Source organism: Phodopus roborovskii, unplaced genomic scaffold (genome assembly GCF_943737965.1).
Source record: "Phodopus roborovskii unplaced genomic scaffold, PHOROB, whole genome shotgun sequence".
In the NCBI taxonomy this organism is placed as follows: Eukaryota; Metazoa; Chordata; class Mammalia; order Rodentia; family Cricetidae; genus Phodopus; species Phodopus roborovskii.
The window spans coordinates 26,204-32,890 of NW_026126450.1; the positions used below are offsets into that span (position 1 = coordinate 26,204).

The window sequence follows — 6,687 nt, forward strand, 5'->3', positions numbered from 1 at the left end:
ACATTTTATATGTAGGATGATGGCTTTTCTAAGATGTCTATGTCTTGTTTTGAGACAGGGTCTCACTATATAGCTTTAGCTGGCCTGGGTCTCATAGGTCTGTTTGCCACTACCTTTGGATTGCTTAGAGTAAATTTGTATGCCACACCATCATACCTGGCAAGGTGTCTACATCCCTTAATCTATGTAACCTGTGGATGTGTTATTGTACATACAAAGGAGAATTAAGGATGAAAAGAGGAGTAAAGTCATCATTCATCATCAGATTTTTTTTTTTATTGTTTGTTTTCAAGACAGGGTTTCTCTGTGTAGCCCTGGCTGCCTGGGATTTATAAAGATCTGTCTGCCCTGTCTCCCTGCATGCTGGGGTTAGGTGTGTGCCACCATGCCTGGCTCCTTCATTTGAATTTTAAGACAAATGCGAAGCCTGGGCCTATAACTTAAGAGTGCTAAAGCCCTGGATTTGGTAAACCAGGCAATGTCTAGGATTGTTCAGACGGGTTCACATAGTTACAAGGATCCTTAAAAAGTGGGAAAAGATGGGCTAGGGATATAGCTAGGTGGTAAAGCATTTTCCTTGAATGTTCAAGACCCTGCCTGGGTTCAATCCCCGGTTCCCCCTCCCCCACAAAGGGAAGAAAACAAGAGGCTAGGAAGATACATAATGTGAGAGACCTGTCTTGCCTTTGATAGCTTTGAGTGTGAAAAGGAGTTAGCTAGGTTCATAACCATTCCCAGAAGCTAGAAAAGACAAGGCAGGAAAGAGTTGCATCTCTGTCAGTCCCTCAATTTTAGCTGTGAGATGTGTTGGACTTTGGGCAAATGTATTTTGTCTGAATTATTGTATCCATTCAGCTAGTGCCATACCACTAGGAGTGCTTCTGGAAAATGGGTAAAAGCTATAAATGGGCAATTACTAAGCGTGAAAATGGGTTGGGGATTTAGCCCAAGAGGTAGGGCACTTGCTGACACGCAAGGCCCTAGATTTAGTCTCTAGTAAAGAAAAAAACAAAAGACAAATCGGAAATCTCACATCTCCCAAATGTTTTGTGACCTTGGGGCAAATAAGCTAATTCAGGAAGGAGAAGAGCAGGGGTTGAGAGAGAGAAAAGAGCAGAGTTGAGTGTAAAGCTGAGAAGAAATGATTAGAAATACAGAAGCTAAACCTAGTGGCATACACCTGGAGTTCTTGAACTTGGGAGGTTGAGGGAGAGATAATAAATTGGAGACCAGTCCAGGCTATACAAGACCCTGTCTCAAAACAACAACAGAATCTATATGGAGTCAAGTAAATGAGAGAAGGACTATGTGAAATATAAACAACAGTTGTTTATATCATTGGTACTTAGGTGAATAGGTGCATTGGTGCTTAGGTGAATGGTATGAAGTGTTTGTCTCTCAGAAACAGCACCGGGATGTGTTCCTCTGACCCTGCAGCTTTATCATGATTTCCATAATTGCTACTGTGGGAATAATTTTCCGATAGTCTTAGGCAATGCGTGTCAAGGGCTGCTCAAACCCTCAGTTTGAGAACCCCTGCTCTAGAACCTAATCAATATGGGATATGGCTCTAGAAGAATAGGGAACTGGTATCTTTAGTAACCTATACATTAAAGAAGGCGTAAATAGGTTGTCTAATTGAACTACTTTATTACGGTTCTCTATTTGTCTTTATTTCTGTACCCACACCTGGTTTGGTTCAGGTTGTGAGATACTGGGTGCCAGTACTATCATACTTTTCTGACTGGTTTAGTTGGCAGGCGTCTACGGACACCTGAAATTTAGCTAACAACCTTTGAAAACCTCTGTTAGGGGGCCTGGGTGTGGAGGATGGGAGCTGCTTCTCCTTGGGGGCCCAAGCACAGTGCTTACAATAGTGAGGCTTCTGTGTATCACCAGCTACCCAGCCTGCCCTTTGTTGATCCTGGGGACCAACAGCATTTGAGAGAAACTGCTGAGCAAGAACAGCGTGTGGATAGCAGCTGAGCTCTATCCTGAGACTTTTAGGAAATCTGTGTATAGGGATCTCTGTTGGTCTACTTGCCTGGGGCGGGTTATTTTTCCCTGTGGCAGTGGATGATCCCAGCTCTTTTAGTCCTTCCTTCACATTTCTCTGCTTTGGATTTTCTAGGACTCCCTTTCTTTTGGGCTGGTAGTGCTAAAGTCTTGTCTCGACGTCTCTTGCTGAGACCCAGAGCCCCTGTATTTGAGGGCTTTCCCATTCCTAAGCAGTTTTTCATTAGCCTTTGCATGAACATTCCTGGGGATAGTGTCTGGACTACTACCCCTTTAATCCCCTTGTTTTTTTGAGACTTTTGTTCTGCTTTGCTAGAGGGTGAGGGTGGTGAGGGGTCTGGACAAACTGAGGTTCTGTCCTTTGAACTTTTGAGGGATCACCACTTGGAGAGCGGAGTGCATGCTGAGAAGATGAGTCTGATGTGGGAAACAGGAGTCCCAAGATTCTGCAGTTGGGGAGTTAAGGGCTGGGGGCTGCAAAGTGAGTGTTGTGGGCCCGGGGATTTGAGGTGGGGCTCTGCTTTAGTTTCTTTAGTCTGATCTTTAATTCTCTACTCCATTGCCAGGCATGGCTCACAGGGGTGGTCACACACCCCTGAGACGGTTCCCACCCTGGGAAGATGGAGCCTTTGCCTTGGCTTCTGAGAGCATCTCTTCCTTCTGTAGACCACACTGGTTGGGTTCAGACTCCAGGGCTTTAGCTAGATGGGAGGCCAGGATGGTAGTTGCAGAGGATTCATTACCAGAGGACCGGGGTCTGGGAGGCCTCTGTTTTTTGTACATTTCTACATATAAATTCAATGTCAGGGTGTGGCTCTTGTGATGGAGCAGAGAGAAAGCTGGAGGCTGGTAGCTTAGTGGCCCAGAGGTCCTTTCTCTGCCTCTGGCCCTGACTCCATAGGCTTACAGTTGCGCGGGTTTCCATTAGGCTCACTTATGTGAGACTTTGAAATAAGTTTGGAGGTGAGCTGGATTCCCAAACTGAGGATACCAAAAAACACAACGGTTTTCATTCTGCTTCATGTACCCTCCAGCTGGGTTGAGAGGACTCCCGAGGAGCTGGCTCCAAATAGATGTTAGGATAAGTTTTTTGCACGGGACGCTCAGAGGCCAAGAAGTTATTTTTTCTTTGAATGTTCTCACACCAAACTTTAGATGTAAATGGGTTCTCCCATGGGGCTAACTCTGAGGGGTGGCTGTACAAGAGCTGGGATGGGTTGAGGTTCAGAAATGGAGACTCAGAAGACAAACATTTTCTTGTATGCTCAGTATCCTTCCATGTAGCTTCTGATCTAGGGGAGTCATCCACAGTATTGATTCTGTGTGGTTCTAAAGGGGGCTATAGGTGGTACATGGTCAGGACATGGGGAATCACACCCTGCTTCTTTCTCTGCCCCTTGGTCTCCCATAAAGCTTTAGACTCTAAAAGACTCTTTGGGGGCCCAACATTGCAAAGTCTGGCAGACAGACAGAGGGAAGGCTAGGAGCTGAAACTAGGTCTGCATAGACACGAAGATTTTCTGTGCTAGGTTTACCTTTCAATGGAGTCTCAGATCCCAATGGGACACATGCAGGAATGGTTTCATTAGAACCCATGTTGAAGTCCAAGGTTGGAGTTTCAGAGCTCGTGTCCAGACAGGTCCTTTAGGGGTTCTCTCTCTGGTGTTCTGACAGGGTATCTAGAAGGGCAGGGGGCTGACACTGGAGACTTAGAAATAGGCGGTTTCTCTTTATGTCCCATGTTTCCCCAGAAGTCCTTCAGTGCAGAAAGTCCTCCTTTGGGGTTAACATTTCTTACTTCTGACAGAGAACCTGGTGGTTGACAGGAGGCTGGCATTGGGGGATCAAAAGCTTGGGGGTTATCTTTATGTTGTATGATTCTCCACTGAATTTCATATCAGGGGAGTTCCTGGAGGGTCAGTTTCTTGAGGTTCTATCATGGGAACTGTGAATTGGCAGAGGTTGATTGGAAGTGCATAGATCTGGGGTTCTCATTTTGCACTGTGGTTTCCCAGAGAGCTTTCAATCCAGACAGTTCTCTCATAGGTTGGCTTTTCTGGTATTCTGTCAGGGAAGCTGGGTGTGGGCTTGCAGTTGGCATTGCAGATTCAGAGGCTTTTGGGTGCTTGTGTTGTTTCATGGTTGTCCTGTAGGACCTCAGACCTAGTTAGGACTTCATGAGGATTGGAAGTATACAGTAGAGAGGCAGAAGGTGAGTCTGGATTGTGTTGCTGGAGGCTGGGGTCCCCTGGCGTCTCCCTCCAGGCCTCAGATGAATACAAGAATGTGGAAGGTCTGATTTTTTGGAGCTCAGGCTGTGAGTGTAGGGCTTGATTCTCAGAGACACAAGGGAACCCTTTCTGCTGTGTAAGCTTGCTGTGTGTGTGTGTCGGTGTCAGATATGATTCCCTTACAATCTATAAGCAAAGGCTTAGTTGGAGGGTCCTAATGGGATAAGAGGGAAGGTGGAGATTGAACTGTTGAGAACCAGGTACTATTCCTTCTAGATTTCTCATAGTATGGGCTTTAGGAGTAGGATAGTAGGTTGGAAAGTGATAATAGGGAAGCAACAAGTTGTACACAGGCAGGAAGGGAACCTTGTTGAAAGCAGAAGGACCAATAGACAACTTTAGTGGAGAAGGGCCTTCTGAGCTCAGAAAAATAGTCTCCAGGGACTCACTGTGTAGCGATGGAAGACCCCAGAAGAGGCTGGCTTTTCTCTGCTGGGAACTCCCTGAAGTTATCTTGTTCCTCACAGGTAGGTTGGTCAGGATCTGGAAGGTAGGAAGGATCTGGAAGGGCTTGAGGTTGTGTGAATACTTGTTCTTGTATCCCTGTGGCCTTGGGGAGGCCCCAGAACTACAGGATGGCTGGTGTGGGTCTGCAGTGAATTGATTTCCAGTGGAAGCATCTTTGGAAGGAGAATATGGTTTTAGTGGGCTCAGAGATAATATTCCCTCTTCCTTCTCTTCCCCATATTCTTCTTCCCTCCTCTGACTCTTGCTTGCACAGAGAATCAAGGAGGCAAAATGGTGCAGAATTGTAGTCCCTAGGGAATAAGCATAATACTATTAGGGTATGATGGCTTCTTAGAGATGTGTGATGTGTCATACATTCATTAGTTTCTGTTCTACATTGCAGGTTCACCTGCCCCACAGCTCTGATGAGTGGTCACTAACCTGCTCTTCATGCATTGTTTATGTCAAAACCCAGTTCTTATTTAGAGATCACCATTTCCGAATGTACCCTAGGGTCTAGTGATTAGTCACTTGCTTTCAAATCATGTCACTGAGCACTCACCCAGTCAGTAATCTGTGCCTTAAAAATCACTTATCAGGGACCACATCCATAAATAACAATGGCCCTTCATTTGACCTACATGTCATTTCAATAGTTGTCTGGATCCACATCCAAGTCATTGGTCACCTACCTTGCCTTGTCTCATCATGTCTCCAGAGCACCAGAGCTGAAGCTGTTGCCATTTCCCAATTTGCCACCATCTTTGGATCTGCCAAACCATGAACAAGAATAATATCACCAGATTCCCTGGACTTTGGAGGCAGATGCTGCTGCTACGTGTCTGCAGGCCAGAACATGTGTTAGCTGACCTTGGAGAAGCCCAATATCTCCTTAGCTCTAAGCAGGTCTTCTAGCAGCCATTCCATTTCTTCAGCTTAGTGGCAGTTTCTTGAGGTCATCACTACATCATAGAACACAGAACCCCCAACCCCCCATGGATCCTAGAGGCCTTCTCCTGGAGCTTAGGGCCAAAATGTTACCTCTATTAGACAAGCGCATCTTATGCAGTGAAATCTCAGTGCTCCCTCATCTCGATTGTCAGAGTCAGGCTATGCTGCTTTTGGGCATACATTTTCGTTAAACTATACCATCAAACCTAATTCTGTTTCCTGTCTATGAAATCTCAGTCAAACAACTTAATACCTCAGGGGTTTTATTTGTTCTCTTTTGCTTATTTATTTGTTTGTTTATTTTTGTTTTGAGACAGGGTCTCTCTTCATAGCCCAACACTGAATTCACTAGGTAGACCAGGCTGGCCTCAAACTCAGAGATCCACCTACTTCTTCCCACCAAGTGCTGAGAGACAGAGTCTCTTTTAATAGTCCCTGACTGTCCTGGAACTCACTTTGTAAACCAAACTGGCTTTAAACTCATCGAGATCTGCCTACCTCTGCTTTCTGAATGCTGGGATTAAAGGTGTGTTTCACTACACCAGAACCCTATTACCTCCAGGTTTAGGTTAAATAAATATATGTATTTAGAACAATAACTGGTATATAGTTTGCTCATATATATTTATGTGTGTGTATATATATATGTTGTATGTATGTATGTAAATATATATATGTATATATTGTATTTTGAGACATGGTGACCCTGGAACTTATTTTGTAACGATCAGGCTGGTCTCAAACTCACAGTGATCTGCCTGCCTCTGCCTCCCGAGTGCTGGGATCAAAGGTGTGCACTACCACTTCTGTGTGTTTTTACTCCTAGTACACAATTGGTTTTCTTATGGCATTTTCATAATACTTAGTTTTGGTTGTTTTTTTCACCCCAACCCCTTCCTCTTTGCCGTCTCCTTGTACTCCTGCACTTTTGTTCCATATATCCTTTTCCACTTTCATATTACATGTTCTGTTACCTTTCTAC

General features: G+C 44.9%; 1 pseudogene; it reads right to left on the bottom strand.

Moving 5' to 3' along the window:
• Positions 1 to 3,025: 3,025 nt before the first annotated feature.
• LOC127225554 (uncharacterized protein C9orf131-like) lies at positions 3,026 to 5,681 on the bottom strand (annotated as a pseudogene).
• Between the last annotated feature and the right edge of the window lie 1,006 nt (positions 5,682 to 6,687).